The following is a 21,587-nucleotide window of genomic DNA, read 5'->3' on the forward strand; positions in this document are numbered from 1 at the left end:
CAACATCTCTCTGAGTACTGCAATCGTGCCGACGTGCTTCAAGACGACCAATATCGTCCCTGTGCCGAAGAAGTCTCAAGTGTCCTGCCTTAATGACTACCGTCCCATTGCACTTACTCCCATCATCATGAAGTGCTTTGAGAAGCTGGTCATGAGGCACATCAAAAACCAGCTCCCGTCCTCACTGGTACCTCTGCAGTTTGCGTATCGTCCAAACAGATCAACAGACGATGCCATCTCTACTGCGCTCCACCTGGCTCTCACCCACCTGGACAACAAAGACTGCTATGTTCGAATGCTGTTCATCGACTTCAGTTCAGCATTCAACACCATCATTCCTCAGCATCTGATAGGAAAACTGAGCTTGCTGGGCCTGAACTCCTCCCTCTGCAACTGGGTTTTAGACTTCCTGACTGAGAGACCACAATCAGTCAGGATTGGAAACAACACCTCCAGCACCACCATACTGAGCACCGGCGCCCCCCAGGGCTGTGTGCTCAGCCCACTGCTGTTCACTCTGCTGACTCATGACTGTACTGCAAAGTACAGCTCAAACCACATCATCAAGTTCGCTGATGACACAACTGTAGTTGGCCTCATCAGCAAGAACGACGAGTCAGCATACAGAGAGGAGGTGCAGTGGCTGACGGACTGGTGCAGAACCAACAACCTATCTCTTAACTTGGATAAAACCAAGGAGATGGTTGTTGACTTCAGGAGAGCTCCAGGTGTCCACCACCCGCTGAACATCAACGGCTCTGCTGTGGAAATTGTGGATAACACCAAGTTCCTCGGTGTTCACATTGCAGAGAACCTCACCTGGTCCCTCAACACCAGCTCCATAACCAAGAAAGCCCAGCAGCGCCTCTACTTCCTGCGGAGACTGAGGAAAGCACATCTCCCACCCCCCATCCTCACCATGTTCTACAGAGGCACTGTAGACAGCATCCTGAGCACCTGCATTACCGTCTGGTTTGGGAATTGCAACACCTCAGACCGCAAGGTGTACCTGTACTCAGATGTAATGACAATAAAAGCCTTTTGACTTGACTTGACTCTTGACTCTTGACTTCAACCACGCAAATCTCAAGTCAGTGCTCCCTAAATTCCATCAACATGTGGACTTTGCAACGAGAGGAGCGAGCGCGCTGGATCTTGTTTACACAAACATCCCCAGCGCGTACCCGGCGGAGCCCCGCCCCCACCTCGCTTTCTCGGACCACATGTGTGTGTGGCTGACTCCAACATACACACCACTCATCAGACGCTCCAGACCAGTTCAGAAGCAGGTGAAAACCTGGCCGGCAGGCTCCATCTCTGCCCTTCAGGACTGTTTTGAGTGCACTGCATGGGACATGTTTAGGGAGGCTGCTACTGAAGGCGATTCTGTTGATTTGGAGGAGTATGCAGCATCAGTCACTGGCTACATCAGCAAGTGTATTGATGATGTCACTGTCTCCAAGACCATCACCACACGCCCAAACCAGAAGCCTTGGATGACTGCTGAGGTACGTGCGCTGCTGAGGACCCGCGACTCCGCCTTCAGAGTGGGTGACAAGGTGGCCCTGAGGAAAGCGAGAGCCGACCTGTCACGAGCTATCAGAGAGGCAAAGCGCGCACACGCCTAGAGAATCCACAGCCACTTCAAAGACACGGGTGACGCGCGGCGCATGTGGCAGGGCATCCAGGCAATCACCAACTACAGGACAATGCCACCGTCCTGTGAACGTGATGCCTCCCTCCCTGATGCCCTGAACAACTTTTATGCACGGTTTGAGGCACAAAACAACACGATGGTGAGAAAGACCATGCCCAAGCCGGACGAGCAGGTGTTGTGCCTGACTGCAGTGGATGTGAGGAACACTCTGCGCAGAGTCAACCCACGGAAAGCTGCAGGACCAGACAACATCCCCGGCAGAGTGCTCAGGGAGTGCTTCAACATCTCCCTGTGCAGCGCCACTGTCCCAACGTGCCTCAAGTCCACCACCATCGTCCCCGTGCCGAAGAAGTCCACAGTGTCCTGCCTCAATGACTACCGTCCCGTTGCACTTACACCCATCATCATGAAGTGCTTCGAAAGGCTAGTCGTGAGGAACATCAAGACACAACTGCCCTGTTCACTGGACCCCCTGCAGTTTGCGTATCGTCCCAATCGCTCCACAGACGATGCCATCACCACCACCCTTCATCTCTCCCTCACCCACCTGGAGAAGAAGGACACTTACGTCAGAATGCTGTTTATAGACTTCAGTTCAGCATTCAACACCATCATCCCACAGAACCTCATCAGGAAGCTAAGCTCGCTCGGCCTCAACACCCCCCTCTGCAACTGGATCCTGGACTTTCTGATGGGGAGACCCCAGTCAGTCCGGTTCGGGGACAGCACCTCCAGCTCCATCACACTGAACACTGGGGCCCACCAGGGCAGTGTCCTGAGTCCTCTGCTGTTCACCCTGCTGACTCATGACTGTGCTGCAAAACACAGTTCTAACAGCTTTATCAAGTTCGCCGATGATACAATTGTGCTGGGTCTCATCACCAAAGGCGACGAGTCAGCATACAGAGAGGAGGTGCAGCGGCTGACAGACTGGTGTACAGTCAACAAAGGCAAGACAAAGGAAATGGTTGTTGACTTCAGGAGAGCACAACACACCCACTCTCCACTCAACATCGACGGGTCCTCTGTGGAGATTGTTAAGAGCACCAAGTTCCTTGGTGTCCACTTAGCAGATAACCTCACCTGGACCCTGAACACCAGCTCTACAGCCAAGAAAGCCCAGCAGTGTCTCTACTTCCTCCGGAAGCTGAGAAAGGCTCGTCTCCCTCCACCCATCCTCACACTCTTCTATAGAGGGACCATTGAGAGCATCCTGAGCAGCTGCATCACTGCCTGGTTTGGGACCTGCACCGTCTCTGAACGCAAGACCCTCCAGCGTATTGTGAGGACAGCTGAGAGGATCATCGGCGTCTCTCTCCCCTCCATTACGGACATTTACACCACCCGCAGCATCTGCAAAGCAACCAGCATTGTGAATGACCCCACCCATCCCTCACACGAACTGTTCTCCCTCCTGCCTTCGGGAAGAAGGTACCGCAGCATCCGGTCCAGCACGACCACATTCTGCAACAGCTTCTACCCCCAAGCCATCAGACTCCTTAACTGCAGAGACTGAACTGATGGTTTTTCTGTACATGCACAAACACTCTTACCCCACTTACCCCAGAAAATAGAAGCACTAAAAACCCTACTACCTCACTGGACTCTATTGCACACTGTGTAAAAGAGGTAATTACTACCTCACTGGTCTTTTTTGCACACTGCATAATTTGCACACTGTCTTGTTATTTATTATTCTTTGTCTGTATTGTGTTGTATTGTCTGTCTGCACTTTTGTACTGTTGCACTTATTGTTTTGTCTACACTGTGTTTATGTGCACCATGGTCCCTGGAGGAACGTTGTTTCGTTTCACTGTGTACTCTGTATATAGCTGAAATGACAATAAAAACCACTTTGACTTTGACTTTAAATTACCTCTAATTTACCCAGCAATTGCCCTCTTCCACACACTAAATTACCTCTAATTTACCCAGCAATCACCCTCTTCCACACACTAAATTACCTCTAATTTATCCAGCAATCACCCTCTTCCACACACTAAATTACCTCTAATTTATCCAGCAATCACCCTCTTCCACACACTAAATTACCTCTAATTTACCCAGCAATCGCCCTCTTCAACTCACTAAATTACCTCTAATTTATCCTGCAATCACCCTCTTCCACACACTAAATTACCTCTAATTTACCCAGCAATCGCCCTCTTCCACACACTAAATTACCTCTAATTTATCCAGCAATCACCCTTTTCCACACACTAAATTACCTCTAATTTATCCAGCAATCACCCTCTTCCACACACTAAATTACCTCTAATTTATCCAGCAATCACCCTCTTCCACACACTAAATTACCTCTAATTTATCCAGCAATCACCCTTTTCCACACACTAAATTACCTCTAATTTATCCAGCAATCACCCTCTTCCACACACTAAATTACCTCTAATTTACCCAGCAATCGCCCTCTTCCACACACTAAATTACCTCTAATTTACCCAGCAATCGCCCTCTTCAACTCACTAAATTACCTCTAATTTATCCTGCAATCACCCTCTTCCACACACTAAATTACCTCTAATTTACCCAGCAATCGCCCTCTTCCACACACTAAATTACCTCTAATTTATCCAGCAATCACCCTCTTCCACACACTAAATTACCTCTAATTTACCCAGCAATCACCCTCTTCCACACACTAAATTACCTCTAATTTATCCAGCAATCGCCCTCTTCCACACACTAAATTACCTCTAATTTATCCAGCAATCACCCTCTTCCACACACTAAATTACCTCTAATTTATCCAGCAATCACTCTCTTCCATGTAGTCTTAGATTAATTGCATAGGCAGGAACCATTGTTTAGTCAAGGGTTGAACTGGGGGGACCTAATAAACCGGAGTTCAGAGTTCTAAAGTGAAGCTGGTGTGTGGTGTGTTACTGAACGGTAAAACTGAACATGGTGTCAGAAGTGGGATTGGAGTAAGTTCTCCAACGTTTTGTGTTTCAATACCACTGGCGAAGTAAATAAAACAAAACGGACAAAAACTGGGTTACCGCATATAATCGACCCCTATAATCGCCATTTGATACCCGCGAGTTTGGGGGGGGGGCATATCCAAGCGGTTCAGCATTACAGCGCGGCAGCATGAGTCTGTTCCAAGTCCCATCACCGGATAAATTCAGGTTGAAGGCTGAGGACTGGCCCAAGTGGATAAAACGCTTCGAGAGGTTTCGGAGAGCTTCAGGTCTGGAAACGCAAGCGGACGAAAACCAGGTGAACGCCCTGATTTACGCAATGGGAGAAGAGGCGGAGGATATTCTGACCTCTCTGCACCTGAGTCCCGCTGAAGCGAGCGATTTCAACGAGGTCAAAAACAGGTTGGATGCTCACTTAACCCGGAGGAATGTTATTTTTGAAAGAGCCAAGTTTAACCGGAGGCAACAGGAGCTGGGTGAGTCAGTTGATTGTTTTATTACCTTGTTGCATTGTCTGGCCGAGCATTGTGGATACGGAGAGTTACATGATGAAATGGTGAGAGACAGGCTAGTAGTTAGGCTAAGAGACACAAAACTGTCAGAACAACTACAAATGGACCCTGAATTAACACTCGTCAAAGCTGTTACCAGAGTTCGACAGAGTGAGCAAGTGAAAAAGCAACAAGAAGTGCTTAAGAAAAATTTCAAAGGCGACAGTATGCAGCTCAAGCAGCGAGGTGGTGTTAAAAACACACCAGTCAAGCTACAGTCATCCCAGTCAGGTATGTGGGCGGCACAGAAAAAGTATACCAAACCTTCACAGTGTAGAAGGTGTGGTGATATAAAAGGACATAGCCTGCAGCAATGTCCAGCTAGAGAAGCAATGTGTAACCATTGCAAAAAGAAGGGACATTATGCCAGAGCTTGTCGTGCCAGAAAGTCCAGTCAAGTGAACATTGCATTACTTACTGAAGATGTTGAGGATGACCTGTTTTTTATGTTTAATTGTTGAACAGAATTACTAACTGTTAAAGTAAGTACTTTTACTGTAGTAAAGTAAAAAGACAAGATCTTTACATGTTGTGGAACAGTCTGTTTAGTAAAGTTTTCCTAGAGGGAGGAATGGAACACTTTTATCTCAGAAAGGGGGATGTAGTATTGGATTAATTGCATAGGCAGGTTGCATTTCTTGGCTCACTTATGGCTGATACAAACGAAGGTCCATGGATGACAGAAATAAAAATGGATTGCTACAATGTTTTGTGCAAAATAGACATGGGTGCGGATGTAACAGCAATACCTGAGAGACTGTGCAGTCCTGACCAGCTTAGCAGACTGGTAAAGTCATCAAAAGTCCTCAAGGGTCCAGGAGGCACAGCACAATCAATAAAGGGAAAATTCACAGCCACACTGCAGAAAGGACAAAAGAGCATTAAACAGGATGTCTATGTCGTAAGGGATCTGGCCACAGCACTATTAGGCCGTCCAGCTGTCACAGCACTGCAGTTAGTTGCTAGGTTGGATGAAGTCAATCTAGATAATGAGGAAGCAGTAAAATCAGAATTTCCAAAGCTGTTTAGTGGTCTAGGAAAGATGCAGGGAGATTACAAAATTGTATTGAAGCCTGGTGCTAAACCCTTCTCTCTGTCCACCCCTAGACGCATTTCACTCCCCCTTATGCCTAGAGTTAAAGAAGAACTCAATCGCATGGAGCAACAAGGAATCATCTCCAAAGTGGAACAGCCTACTGAATGGTGTGCACCTATGGTGGTTGTACCTAAGCAAACAGGCAAGGTAAGAATTTGCACAGATCTCACAGAACTGAACAAATCTGTCTTGAGGGAGAGACACCTACTTCCCTCAGTAGAACATACACTAGGACAGCTGGCCAGAGCCAGAGTGTTTTCAAAGCTGGATGCGAATTCAGGGTTCTGGCAGATCCCACTTTCCAAAGAGTCCTCCATACTTACCATGTTCATAACCCCATTGGATGAAATGAGGCTACGTGATGATGCATGATGAAAGGCTACGTGCAACACTGTCACGACTTTAGGAGGCTGGGTCACACTTAATGAAAAGTGTGAGTTCTCCAAGAACCGAATCAAGTTTCTGGGGCAAATTATTGAGGCATCTGGGGTGAGTGCAGACCCGGAAAAAGTGAAGGCAGTGAAAGCCATGAGAGAACCTGGAAACATCAGTGAGGTGAAAGGACTACTGGGGATGATAAATCATCTGGGGAAATTTCTACCACATCTGGCCGAGAAGACCCGTCCACTTAGAGACCTGTTGAAGAAGTCAAATATGTGGGCATGGGGGTCCCAACAGCAGGAGGCCTTTGATAGCATCAAAGAAGCGCTAACAACACTACCTGGACTGGCATTATATGACACTAATGCTGAAACACTCGTCTCTGCAGATGCTTCATCATATGGGCTTGGTGCTGTTGTCCTCCAAAAACAACCAGACACAGCATGGAAACCAGTAGCGTATGCATCATGGGCTCTGACCACTACTGAGCAAAGGTATGCCCAGATAGAGAAGGAGGCGTTGGCGTCCACATGGGCATGTGAGAGGTTTGCGGAGTTTCTCATAGGAAAAACCTTCCACATAGAGACAGACCACAAACCACTGGTCCCACTGTTACAAGAATACAACATCTCCGAATGAGAGTGTTGAGGTTCTCCTACACAATATCACACGTGGCTGGCAAGAATTTTGCCACTGCAGATGGACTCTCTAGGGCCCCTGTGAGCTACACTGAAGATGAGCCACAGCAGGAAGAAATAGAGCTGTACGTTGACACGGTCATGGCAAGTCTTCCAGCTACAGAGCATAGGCTGCAAGAAATCAGGACACATCAAGACAGTGATCCTACAGCTTAAGAAACACTGTGCAGATGGGTGGCCTGACAGATTTTCTGTCAAAAGGGAGGTTCAACCCTATCTGCCCTTCTCAGGTGAATTCACGGTGCAAAATGGAGTGCTGCTCAGAGGAGAAAGAATTGTCATTCCAGTATCACTCCGTGTAGATATACTTAACAAGCTGCATGAGGGACATTTAGGCCTAACAAAATGCAGAGAGAGAGACAAACAATCAGTGTGGGGGCCTGGCCTTAGTAAAGAATTGCAACAGCTGATAGAGAACTGTGACACATGTGCTCGCGAGAGAACAAACTTGAAAGAACCAATGCTGCCTACATTGTTTCCAACGAGACCATGGTCCACAGTAGGTGCAGATATGTTCCAGTACAACAACCAGCACTACTTAATTGTTGTGGACTATTTTTCTAGATTCTTTGAGGTTGCCAAGATGTTCACAACAACTTCAGAAGCAACAATCCAGCACTTCAAATCAATCTTTGCACGTCACGGAATCCCAGAGGTGGTGTGCTCGGACAATGGGCCACAGTTTTCATCTGAGTGCTTCCGACACTTCGCGAAGGACTGGGGCTTTACTCATGTGACATCTAGTCCTCGTTTTCCACAGAGCAACAGGGAAACGGACAGAGAAGTAAGAACAATCAAAAATCTACTGAAAAAGTCAGCAGATCCATATCTAGCACTCATGGCTTATCGTGCTGCCCCACTGGCCAATGGATACAGTCCCACTGAGCTTCTCATGGGCAGGAAGATAAGAACACCTGTTCCTGTCATTCCATCTCAACTCAAGCTCGGGTGTGTGGACATGGAAAAGCTGAAGATAACAGAAAAGAGATACAGACAAAAGCAAAAACGCAATTACGACCACAGACATAAGACACGCCACATGAAACACCTCGACCCAGCCAGACACGTGTGGATAAAGGACACTGCAGAGCGGGGCCACACCCAGATCTAACCTAGTGGAGACACCAGAGGGCATCCTACGGAGAAACAGGTTCCATCTCTCTCCAACACCAGTGGCACCTGAACACTCAACCAGCCTGCCTGACACATCATCTGACGAACACACCACATCAGAGACGGCACGGCCGCTTAACTCACAAAATAGCAGAGATGGACAGCAGCCGCTGATCTAAACAACAGTGCGCCGGTATCCAATCAGAGAGAAAAAGGTCCCTGGTTACTTGAAGGACTTTGTTTGCACTTAGTGGAAGATAGATCAAAGGCTGAGTGACCCTGGGGCAGAATAATCCCCACACTCAGCAGAAGTGATGGGTAGTCTACCCCAACCCTTCCAAAAAAAACAAACAAACAAGGAAAAGAGTCAAAATGTGAATGTGAATATTATAGCGTGTAAAAAAAAAAGAAAAAAAGAATGACCTGTTTTTTATGTTTAATTGTTGAACAGAATTACTAACTGTTAAAGTAAGTACTTTTACTGTAGTAAAGTAAAAAGACAAGATCTTTACATGTTGTGGAACAGTCTGTTTAGTAAAGTTTTCCTAGAGGGAGGAATGGAACACTTTTATCTCAGAAAGGGGGATGTAGTATTGGATTAATTGCATAGGCAGGAATTGTTCAGTCAAGGGTTGAACTGGGGGGACCTAAAAAACGGGAGTTCTAAAGTGAAGCTTGTGTGTGGTGTCGTCTGTTGTTGTCTCTCGCTCTTCAGAAGGTTTTATACTGAACGGTAAAACTGAACATTCCACACACTAAATTACCTCTAATTTATCCAGCAATCACCCTTTTCCACACACTAAATTACCTCTAATTTATCCAGCAATCACCCTCTTCCACACACTAAATTACCTCTAATTTTTCCAGCAACCACCCTCTTCCACACACTAAATTACCTCTAATTTATCCAGCAATCACCCTTTTCCACACACTAAATTACCTCTAATTTATCCAGCAATCACCCTCTTCCACACACTAAATTACCTCTAATTTACCCAGCAATCACCCTTTTCCACACACTAAATTACCTCTAATTTATCCAGCAATCGCCCTCTTCCACACACTAAATTACCTCTAATTTATCCAGCAATCACCCTCTTCCACACACTAAATTACCTCTAATTTTTCCAGCAACCACCCTCTTCCACACACTAAATTACCTCTAATTTATCCAGCAATCACCCTTTTCCACACACTAAATTACCTCTAATTTATCCAGCAATCACCCTCTTCCACACACTAAACTACCTCTAATTTATCCAGCAATCGCCCTTTTCCACACACTAAACTACCTCTAATTTATCCTGCAGACAAATGCCTTAGTTAGTCACTGCAAAGTGACTAGTTATTTTATCCAGTCCCCAACCTCTTCCACACACAGAGCTAACGCACTAGGAATATTCCTCACCAGATTAGATGTGCCAGTTGACTGCAGATTCCGCTGCAAGAACTTGAAGCCCATGTCTGGAAAATAACCACAAAGGCGCAGAAAGAAGTTTCTTAGTTTCACTCCTCCTCCCACGGCCCTGCTTGTATTCCTAACCGATTTCACCTCACCAAGTGCTCATTATTTGTATCTAGTGTGTTGATATGGGAGGAATTCTGAAACATGCCTCGAAACTGTACCCCAGGACTAGGAGTGGGAACCTCGGCGACAAAGCCTTTGCAAACTTCAGTTACTTAACTTAGTTCCAGTTATTTAACTTAGCTACTGCTACATCAGCGACACCTACCCTGTTAGACTCACTAAAACATGCGCTAACCCAGCTGGCCACCAATGTCAGTAGACTTTAATTTCAGGTGGAATGTTGGTCATGATGTCAGATGACAAATTTGACGTCAGGATAACGTCTAATACTGTTACGTTCCTGCAGTAAATGGGAGTGGTCTTTTATAAGCAGCAAATAGAACTTGCTTTTAACACAAACATTGAGTCAAGGAACTGATATCATGTTTAAAAGTGAAGGCGCTAGTTAGCTTTAGCATATGTAAACCATTTAGCTAGATAGTTTGAAGTAAAAACTTTTTTACTTTGAGCTGTCACACTTACTAGCACTACATATTATTAAGGCTGAGTAGCACTAACTAGCTAGCTAATAAGCTAGTGAACCTAGCGAGGGTTAGCTAGCTTTGCTTGCACTGAGGGGTTAGCACTGACTACATGTGTTAATAATTAGTCTGCTTTAAGAGCCTGCCTGTGCCAGAAGTGTAAAATCCTCATTTTACACGACCAAACTGACTACTGAACTTGAAAATGAGTTCTCTACTACTTTTATATTCTTTTAGGACTTCTGATGGTTTGGGTCACCCCTTCAAATTTCTGCTTCAAATCTTACGCAGAAATACAGAAAAATCTAAAGGGTTCACAAACTTTTTAGCAATATGTTAATATACTTACATTGAGCATCAGCTGACTCTCTGGTGCTTCAGAACCCTGCTGAAAAATCCAGCACAAGACCAGTTTTGCTCGTAGTTGGTTTCAGACAGTGTAACCCAGACTTTAATGGTCTGTGTGGCTAAAAAGCTAGTCATTCATTTAATCACCTAATACTCTTCTGTCTATAATTAAATGATTTATGGTAAAATTGTATAATTACATACTACTATTTTTTGTGTTTAGAATTTGTAATTTAAAATATCCACAATGTAATTCTGGCTAGTAAGGATTCTAGACCTGCATATTCATAAGTACAAATGTAAATCGAACATGTCTCTAAATCGGTTTGGATTAATAGGAATACATATGTTGATATCTGGAATTTCAAGAATTTGAAGAGTGAGATTTCATATAAATAAATATTAAAATATGAGAAATATGATTTGCCAGAAAAGCTGTTTTAGATAGTAAATTTGATGTAATGACAAGAACATACATTCAAAGTTGATTTCAAAGTTATTTCTGAATTTACAATAGAAAAAAAAATAATTACATATTCTTACAGGTTAAGCAGTGAGAAATGAGTTACGAAATATGAGTTTATATGGCTGCTGTCATTTAAGCTAAAATATATGTCCGTAAGTAAGTTGTATGCATGCAATGAAACAGCTGGTTTTAATGAAAATATATGGTTATTAGAATTGACTCCTAGGATCACAAATTTGGATGTCTGTTTTTCACGTTTTGTAACTATGTTCACATGTATTTTGTTCACGGTTTTCAGAATGACAGAGGCCATGATCCGAACATGTCTTGTTCTGTGTGTGATGGTTCATTTCACAGTCTGTCATGGGAATACAGGTAAGGAAAATACATAAATTTATGTTAAACTTACCCTATACTTACCCTATTGATCTGACCCATATGTTCATAAAAACATTAAGACAGAACTGTGAAGATGTCATCTAAATGTTTCTGCACTCCTGGTCCTGGAACATTTGATAGAAGAGTAAATGATGATCTGATTTTCGAAATACTTACGAATAAAACATTTTACATAACATTTGCTTTGGTTACATATTTTCCAGCACAGGTGAGTGAAATGTGCCAGGTCTCTAATATTAGCAAAAATACAATAAATACAAATAGAAATAAAAAGCATTATTTCACACATAATGTACACTATACATACAGTGGGGGGTGGGGGTGGTATTTAGTCAGTCACCAATTGTGCAAATTCTCCCACTTAAAAATGAGCGAGGCCTGTAATTGATATCACAGGTAGACCTCGACTATGAGACAAAAATGAGGGGAAAAAAATCAGAAAATCACACTGTCTGATTTTTTAAATAAATTATTAGCAAATAATAGTGGAAAATAAATATTTGGTCAAAAACAAAAACTTTTAAATATCCTTTCTTGGCCATGACTGAGGTCAAACATCTTTTCTGTAAGTCACACACTGTTGCTGGTAGGTTGGCCCATTCCTCCTAAAGGTTTGCTATGGGATTGAGATCTAGAGACTGGCTCGGCCACTCCAGGACCTTAAAATGCTTCTCACAGTACATGGCCCTATTTATTCTTTCATGTACACGGACCAGTCAGAAACAGCCAAAAGCATGATGTTGCCACCCCCATGCTTCACAGTTGGTATGGTGTTCTTTGTATGCAACTCAGCATTCACTCTCCTCCAAACACGACGAGTTGTCTAGTGCAGGTCTACACTCTTGTTTCTGGTGTCCTGCAGCAGCTCTTTGGTCTTTATCATAGTGGAGTTTGGAGTGTGACTGTTTGAGGTTGTGGACAGGTGTTTTTATACAGATAACGAGGTCAAACAGGTGCCATTAATACAGGTAATGAGTGAAGGATAGAGGAGCCTGTTAAAGAAGAAGTTAAAGAAAATCTTGCTTGTTTGTAGGTGACCAAATACTTTTTTTCCACCATTATTTGCAAATAAATTATTTAAAAATCAGACAATGTGATTTTTCAGATTTTTCTGAATTTTTGGTTATTTTCTAAATAACCAAAAACTAGAAGGGAAGCAAAATTGTGGCCACCTTCAGGGCTGAACTAGGACAACAAATTGGCCCTTGCATTTTTGGCTTACACCGGCCCCTCATAACTAACAGAGCATAACAGTTTATGTATGTGTTCCCTGAAGTAATGTATGTTACTATTATGCCAAACACAACTAAAACTGTTGTGGTAAGGTCTATATATGGTGAGGACAATCCTGTGAACACATTTATACACCAGAACAACCTAGAGAGGAATAGGATATCCTAAACAGGGAGAGATTATTACCAGTGCCAAATTAAAGACTACATTAAAACTGTGCAACAATCTAAACCATTATATATAGCAAATAAAGCATCTCAGTTCTTCAGGTTAAATAGTGCCTGACTGTGTGCTATTTTATTAGAATAGGAAGCTGTGGCACCCAGGTTTTGGGAAGTATGTTTATACCAAGTAATAATCCTAATAAATTGACATTGTTAATGTTACCTACATTGCATTTGCTACATTATATTACGTGCATATATTTTTCATATTGTGGACGCACTTGTTATCCATCATTTTATTATTCTATGCCAGCATGCTTTATGAATCAGCTGTGTGGCAGTGGAGTCTGTGTGAGGGCTCGGGGGAATGTCTCAGTCTTTGTCAGTCTTTGACATTTTAGCTTAGTTTTTATTGCTTTGTCAAAAAAGTATAGTAAATTTATCCTGTTCTCGCTTCATTTCCGTCATGCAAAAATACGTCATCTACAACTATTTTTCATCATAGTTTTTGTAAACCAGATGAATACTGCTGCAGGACTGTCACTGAGGATGTGGAAGCTACTGCAGCCAACATGTGTGATCTTATCACATTAGTTTGTACTCTGCATGCAACTTCTATGCACGCCTTTTCCTTCGCTTTGGTCTGTTATATTTTGCTCCAAAATATAGATAAAGACTACAAAATCTCTTTATACTAGCCCAACTGGGCAGTATTTGATTTGCTCACTGTAAACAAATGAACCAAATAAAGTCATCTCTGAATGACAGAACTCATCAATGTTACTGCATGAATCTAAACAAAACATCCTTTAAACAAAATATATCCTTGGAGGACTAATTGGAGTGATAATTCTTTTAATGGTCACTCACACCTGTTGAGAGGAAAATACATTTTTATAGGATATATAGATATTTTAACACTTTTTAAAACCCATTTAAACCTGTTATGTGACCATATAACTGATGTGGTCACATTTTCTTTTTCTCTCTTTTTTTTTCCAAGTCCATAACAGGCCACAACTAATACGTCACAAAGTCTTTGTTACGTTGTGGTTTCACCACTGCACGACCACTCCGTGTGGTCACATGCACGTCCTTGTCACCACGAGAGTCTGTGTCACCTGTATCTGAAGTGGTGTGTGTTTCAGGAACAGAGTGTGGTGAAACAACAGTTTCAATGTCTAGAGGCTCAGTTCAGATCTTGCATCCACAGCCCTGAGCATCGTGCCTAGTGTCCAGACATTGTGAGGTTTGGATAGCTGCATGCACACACAGTACCCTGATTTAAGTGTGTCCAGGTCTCTGGCTGCTCTGTTGTAATTGGCACTCTGCCGTTTACTTTCCAGTCTCTGCTGTGCCTGCGCTTCCTTTAGCTGTAGTAGACTTGCCTGTTTTGGAAGCAACGTTTCTGGTGCAGCAACTGAGCAGCCTTTGTTCTGAAGTGGTGTCGAGGCCTGTGATGGCTTGGCTCTTTTGACGGCTGATTCAGCTTTGCCGTTGCTCTGAGGGTGTCTGGGTGAAAAGGTTTTGTGCAAGAAATCCCACCATTCACTGAATCTTTGGAACTCTTGTGATGTGTACTGTGGCTCATTGTCTGAAATGACCGTGTCCGGGATGCCTTGCCTGCAAAAGTGAGCTTTCAGTTTCTTTCACTGTTACAGGTTTTGTGTCTGCGAGCAAATTATTTCCCAGAAATGTGAATAATAATCTACAGTGATTAAAAACAAATCTGTGCCTACCTTTAGCTCACGGTCTGTGTGTTTTTTTTTTTCTTTTTGTTGCTTGTAGTCCACTGACCTTCAAATGTTGCACTTTGTTACATATGTCTTGACCTGATCCACACACTCTGCCTCTCCTTAAGCATCCCTCCACCCCAAGATGGGCCGAATGCAGGCGACTAATGATGTCTCTCTTTAGAGCATTTGATTTGACAACACGTTCACCCCAAAACACTTTTCCCTTTTGTTGGCTCAGTTCATCCTGGAATGAGAAATATGGCCTTATTTCAGTCGGTGCCGGTGTCTTGTCGTTTGGCCATCCTTCCTGTATGGTTTCAATGAGAGTCTGCAGTCTGTTGTTGCAGACTGGATTGAACTGAGGATGTCTGCTGAGACTGGTACATGCTGTAGCATATTGACAGTCTCTACTGCAGCTTCAACTGAGCCATAGGGTGAGCACTCAGGAAGATGGGCTCGGCTCAAGGTGTCTGCTAACACCATACCTTTCCTGGCAGGTACACGACCTCAACATCATACTTATGAATGCGCATGATCATTCTTTGCAGTCTTTTGGTTGCACTTAGTAGTGACTTCTTCACTATATTCTCTAAAGGTTTGTGATCACTCTGTTCAGTTACTCTGCATTCATAGGTCTACTGATGACATTTTCCCAAACTGAATCATTGCTAAGAATTCTTTCAATTTGGGCATAGCCTTTTTCAGTGTATGTGAGTTCTGCTCTGCTTGCAAAAGCTATGGACTTACCCCTTTTGAGCTGCACTCAAAGCCGTCTCCGAAGCTTCACACTGAACAGTGTGTTCTTCATCTGGACTGTAGTACTTCAACACTGGTGTGTTCATTATAGTCTTTCAGTTTAAGAAATGCCTGGTCATGCTGGTCTGTCCATTTCCACTCACTCTGTGTGTCAGAGTGAATTGGGCCAGGTAGTCCACCATTCCTAACAGCCTCTGAACTGCTTTCACATCTGTTGGTTTTGGCATTGCATTTGGCAATACAGGAAAATAAAAAAACAGTACTGGTCCGTAAGGACTGTCGGCCAACCAGGAAAGTTCTTGGTATGCCAGATTACAAGTCCAGCCCTGTGAACCCTGCATGTTTTTCTCCCATTCCTGTCTAAAAATAATGATGCACATATTTTTGATGATGCTGAGGGACATGGCAGTAATGTCATTTTACTCCTTATGAGGTCGTGCGTTTTATGGTGTAATTTAAATCATTATTATCCTGCTATAGAAGTCATTAGCTTTTGTTAGCTTATTCTTTTTTAGAGATGATGTTTCCTTCCAGAATTTAATTGAATCCCTTATTCTTTCTGCCAGTGAAATGTTTCCTCGTTCCATAACTCCTCAGCATGATCCACCCATCACCATGCTTAGCATGAAATCTAGCACCTCTTTTTTTTCTATATCTTTGCTGACTGCAACAGACTGGTTTAGATATTCATTTACCAACATAGGATCTAAAAGATTTCACAAAGGATGTCTTTTTCAAAAATTTCCTATCTGTGCAGAGGTGTCACAGAGGGTCTGTCATTTTAATGAGGATCTGAGGCACAGATTGAGCAACTGAGGAAACGCTATGCTATAAATGCATAGTAATATCCTTTGTTAGCCCCCTCATTAGGGCTGTTATGCACCTGCTTAGAGGAGCTCATGGCTGCTGATTGTTGGAACAATGTTTGAAAAAGCTTAAAAATTTGCACCACTGGCTTTTTCCTAACTGTAATTATTAACAAGTCATGCCTCTAATCAGCTAAATGAGGTCTGAGATATTGGTAAAATTGATCCTTTTCTCTTTTCTGTCTAAAACTCTACAAAACAATTCACAAATTTAGCTTAAAGTGCTGACAAAAAATGTTTTACCTCAACCTTTATGACCAAAAACATGCTCAAATAATAACAAATTCAATGCAACTACATGCAATAAAAATAAAACAGAATATGTTTTATATTTTAGATATTTCAAAGTGGCACCTCTTGCTTAAATGACAGATTTCAGGCTTTCAGTTGTGCTAAACTTGTCAAGAGTTAATTACTTGAATTTCTTGCCCTCCTATTGTGTTGTAAAGAGGTAGAGTATGTATACAGTGAATAGCCCTATTTGATGTTCTAATCCAGTGGTGTCCAAACCTTTCTCGTTGGGGGGCCAGAAGGAGAAATATATGTGCAGTCACAGGCCACAGACTCTGTAATAAAACAAATATGAAAAATATACCACTTAAAATAATACATTTAGTTGATTATCGTTTACATGCTATTTTACTTGAGTTACTATTTTTTTCTATCATTGACAGTGTCGTGCAAGATTTTTCAAATTGATGTTTCGTTTCGATTCATAATGTCTCTTAATATTATAATCCTTCATTACAGTAACTGATTCCTGACAAACATGCACACTTCCCTCTGAACTCAGTTAAAAAAAATCATTTTCCCAACGTGCATGAAATTTTCTGCATTTGCTGTTCATTTTTTGTTTCTTTGGAGTTGTCATGTTTTCCCAAAAGCTACAGAACATAAAAATGGCAGTCTGGAGGGATAAAATATTGTGTTTAATGGTACCAGTGTGCTGGTAAGCCTAATATATAAATTCTAAAAACTGGGGTGTCTGGTTGCTTTTCGCGGGAGTTCTATCTCGTTTTCTGCGCTACAACTGAGCACTCTCTCTGCTTTTAGACTCTTTGGCCCGTTTTTCTGCACAACAACTGCACACTCTCGCTGCTTGTTGTCTGACACCTAGCATTCAAACCCTGCTTAATAACTTTCATTTTATTTCTAAAATACCTTGCTGGCCACTCCAAAGAAGGAAATGGCTGCAAAAGGCCCTAGGGCCATAGTTTGGACACTAATCCATATTATGAAAAAATGAAGGTCAAAAATGAAGGTCAGCCAGTCGGCAACATTTCAAGCAGCCTCCGAAACCCAGATAAGATAAGAGCCACCTAAATGCTTCAGAGTATTTTAGTTTGTTCAACAAACTAACAAAATCAAGTTTAATAAAAGATTCTTTGAGTTCCTTCACAGTGTGGATGACTTCAGTTTTCATTTACAATTGTTGTAGAAATGAAAAATGAAAGGTGGGCTACCCCCCACCTCTCGTCCGGGGTACAACTCCCCTGCGTGTTCGTTTGATAGAGAGAGTCAGACAGGTGGAGTGAAGCTGAAAGCAAACCAAGTATTTATTATCTGAATTCAGGAGAACGATACAAACAGACAGTTAACAACAGCCGTCTCAGTAAAGTTCTGACCCCCCCTCTAATCTGACTCCATGTTTATACCCAAAATGACGTAAGCCTGTTGATGAGGCGTTGTTAAAATCATCTCATGTTAGCATGCACGTGTTAGTACTGAAGTTTCACGTGTCTGACAGGACCACTAGTGTTTGACCTTGACTGTGTTCTTCCATCCTGGCACTATCTGTGTGTGTGCGTCACCCCCCGCTTTGAAGCAGAGGTTTTTTAGGGAGGCACTCACTCACCAAAAGGCTGCTTTGATCTAATAGCCTTTTTTGTAGCAATTTAGCCCCGTACCAGTCAAATTGATGACCGTTAGTTAGGGTCATGCAGTAAAACAAAATACTTCAAGCCTGAGCTACATCTCATATGTTATATGTTAATGTGTTAGTAAATGTATCATGTGGGTTAATTTGTCATATAATAGAGTCTGTGTTATTCACATGCCTGATAAAGAATATATTGTGATTATTGGTTAATCTTTTATATAAATGCGTGTAAAATACACTGTGAGTAATAAAAATGATCAGATACAATGTGAGTATTGGTTATGCATATTGAATACAAGGTTTCACACAATGATTATGTCACTAAAATAAGTAATCATAACTGAAAGATATTTGTCAATCAACCCAAAGTATAATTAACAGTTACTCTTTACAATGTAGGGCATAAATATATAAATACATTGAATGAGAGGGTGTGCCCAAACTTTGGTACTGTTTCTCAAAGTATATTATTCATAAATCATTCATAAGAATATGAATAAGACATTTATAAAGCATTATTTAAAGCTTATGCCATTTCTCATAACGTGGCATAAGACTTTGATAAAATATTGTACATTTGTATTTAAAACTTCATAGAAAGGTTTATTAAGGGGACAATACTTTTCAAATCTAATGAATTCTGCTTAATGAAGGGGTGTTATGAATAGAAACGTGTTACCTCTTTAGTTTGAGGACTTCAACATATTGTCAGTGTCTTGTTGAGTTATGACATACATCATTTATAAATATTCAAATATTGCTTAATAAATACAGTTTTTAATGCTTACGAATGCTATAAAGCCTCCTTTGTAGGTAGCCCTTATATAAAGTGTAACTGAACATTTACAATAACATCAGGGGTGCCCAAAGTTTTTTTATGCCACTATTTGTGTGTGTGTATTTTGTAAATTAAGAGAATGTATTAATTACCTTTTTATTTATTTTTTTCAGCTCCCGAATGTGACTTCAACTGGACTACTGGAAAATTAACAATGAACTGCACTGTTTCCTCTAATCCAAATTCTACACATACACAACATAAATGGTTTCATAATGGAACTGTAATTGTAAACTACTCACATTACAAATTAGTTAGTACTGTGACATCATTTTGTGTTCATAATATTACATCCAATTCCCATAGCTGTGTCAGTAATCTTCTATGTAATGACACCTACTGCAATGTTACATATAATCACACAATTCCCAATGCATCCCGGACACTCTGTGGAACATACAAGTTTTGGGCGCAACTAAACACTCAACCAGCAGAAAAGAGCTTTAATATATCAGGTACTATCTCTAATGTACTTTTGTATTGATTCACATGTGTAGCTGTTTGTTAATAATTCACACTGCAATTTACAGATTGTCCAGGTGGGACTGGATCCCCAGTTACAGGTTTTTTTTTTTTTTTTTTTTGCTTAGCTGGGATGGTATGGACGTCTGATTGGTGGCTGTTGTTAGGGTATAAATCAGTCAGTGGGCCATGTTTTTTTCTGCTGCTAAGATAACACACTAGATATTTACCTGAACACAGCACACTTTCAGACCACTACACCCATCAGTGTGTACATGTATTCATAAACTCAGATGCTATTTTAACATCATTACAAGAGAGCACACTAATATCTATTGATTTCTCTTCATTTACAGACAGTACATTTGGGACTCGATCACCCAGCACAGGTACTGTTGTTTTTTCTTTGTTTTTATAAAAACATACACTTTACTGCACAGAGCTGTCTGTACAGTTACAATTATGTAAATGAATAATAAATCAAACATTTGGCTGAAGGTCAAAAACGGAATTCCATAAAAACATTTTTATTATTAAATTTGCGATTTTTTTTCATTTGTATATTACATTTTAATTTTTTTTTCACCATTAGTATAAATCGATAGCCTAAATGACTTTTCAAAAAAACTTTACAAAACTAAAAATTTTATTTAACACTGAACATTTAACATCCAAGATGACCAACAAAACATTGTTTGGTACTACTTATTTGGTCATTTTATTCATTTACACGAACACCAAAAGTTAGACGGAGGGCCAGAGCATAGTAATGCAAACTGGAAGGACAAGGAATATATATTTGCCCAATGCGCCAAAAAAGCTCAAAAATGTTGGTAAATTATATATCTCCCTATTTAAAGTAGTTTATTATGGACCTTTGTCTTTAACCAGGCATGCTTTAAAAGTTTAAAAGTGTAAAATTGTTTTAAAATTAAAATGATAAGTAATGCATGCACTTGTGGTTCAAACAACTGGTAAAGCTAACAAACCTTGATGAGTTTAATCAAAACACCAAATCCAATATTTTAGGCGGTTACTAAGTCTTAAGTGGGTGTGATACAGTGTGTGCCTTCTAATTAAGGGTGTATTTATGAGATCTGATGTCTCACTATGCCACCCATCAAAATTCTGATCTGGATATTCAGACTGAGTCACACTGCAGAGTATCTGATTACAAGCTTAAAGCTTTAAACTGTTTGTGGTATTGGACACACTTACACATTGCATAAATGAACCTCATTTGGTTCTCTAATACTGTCTATTGAAACTTTTATAGGGAAGTAAATGAGGATGTCATACTTTTTTGTCTCAGGCTGAGGATTTTAGTGGATTTTGTATTGATTCTCATGTGTAGCTGTTTGTAAATAATTCAGTGAAAGAAAGAGCACACTGTAATACATAATAATTTCTCTTTATTTACAGAAAGTCCAGCTATGATTTATGACCCAGATACAAAGTTTTTTTTCTTTCCTAACTTCCCTAACTTTCTTTACAATATTTACTGTAGATTTACAAATAGGGATGCTCTAAAATTAACATGCCCCACCAAAAGTATTGAAACAGAGGCCAATCCTGTTATTTCTACTGTAGACTGAAAGTATTAGGTGCAGAGATATGACATACTGTAACATATATAACATATATAATCACAGCAGTTACTGGGGTAGAGAGTTTATAGTTTTTGAGAGTAGCAGCAAATATTGCTGATGGGGATAGAGACATTTCAGTCTCTTTGTACTGAGTAAGAGTGTAGTTCAGTCTTTATGTGTAAAGGGTGGGGGGGGGGTTCAGTTCAGTTTTGTGTGAGTGTGTAGGATGAGTAGTGGTAGGGGGTTCAGTTCTGTCTCTGTGTGTTGAGAAGTCTGACTGCCTGGTGGATGAAGCTGTTGCAGAGTCTAGTAGTGGAGGCTTGGATGCTCCTGTATCTTCTGCCGGACGGCATCAGAGTCCGTG

General features: G+C 41.5%; 1 long non-coding RNA gene across 1 annotated transcript; it reads left to right on the forward strand.

Moving 5' to 3' along the window:
* Positions 1 to 11,518: 11,518 nt before the first annotated feature.
* Positions 11,519 to 21,334, forward strand: LOC111190925 (uncharacterized). The gene is made up of 5 exons (XR_007424504.1): positions 11,519 to 11,676; positions 19,286 to 19,627; positions 19,703 to 19,735; positions 19,991 to 20,023; positions 21,057 to 21,334. It is a non-coding gene; the product is annotated as an uncharacterized LOC111190925 (long non-coding RNA).
* The last annotated feature ends 253 nt before the right edge of the window (positions 21,335 to 21,587 follow it).

The sequence above is a fragment of the Astyanax mexicanus genome, chromosome 15 (assembly GCF_023375975.1).
Source record: "Astyanax mexicanus isolate ESR-SI-001 chromosome 15, AstMex3_surface, whole genome shotgun sequence".
Classification (NCBI taxonomy): Eukaryota; Metazoa; Chordata; class Actinopteri; order Characiformes; family Acestrorhamphidae; genus Astyanax; species Astyanax mexicanus.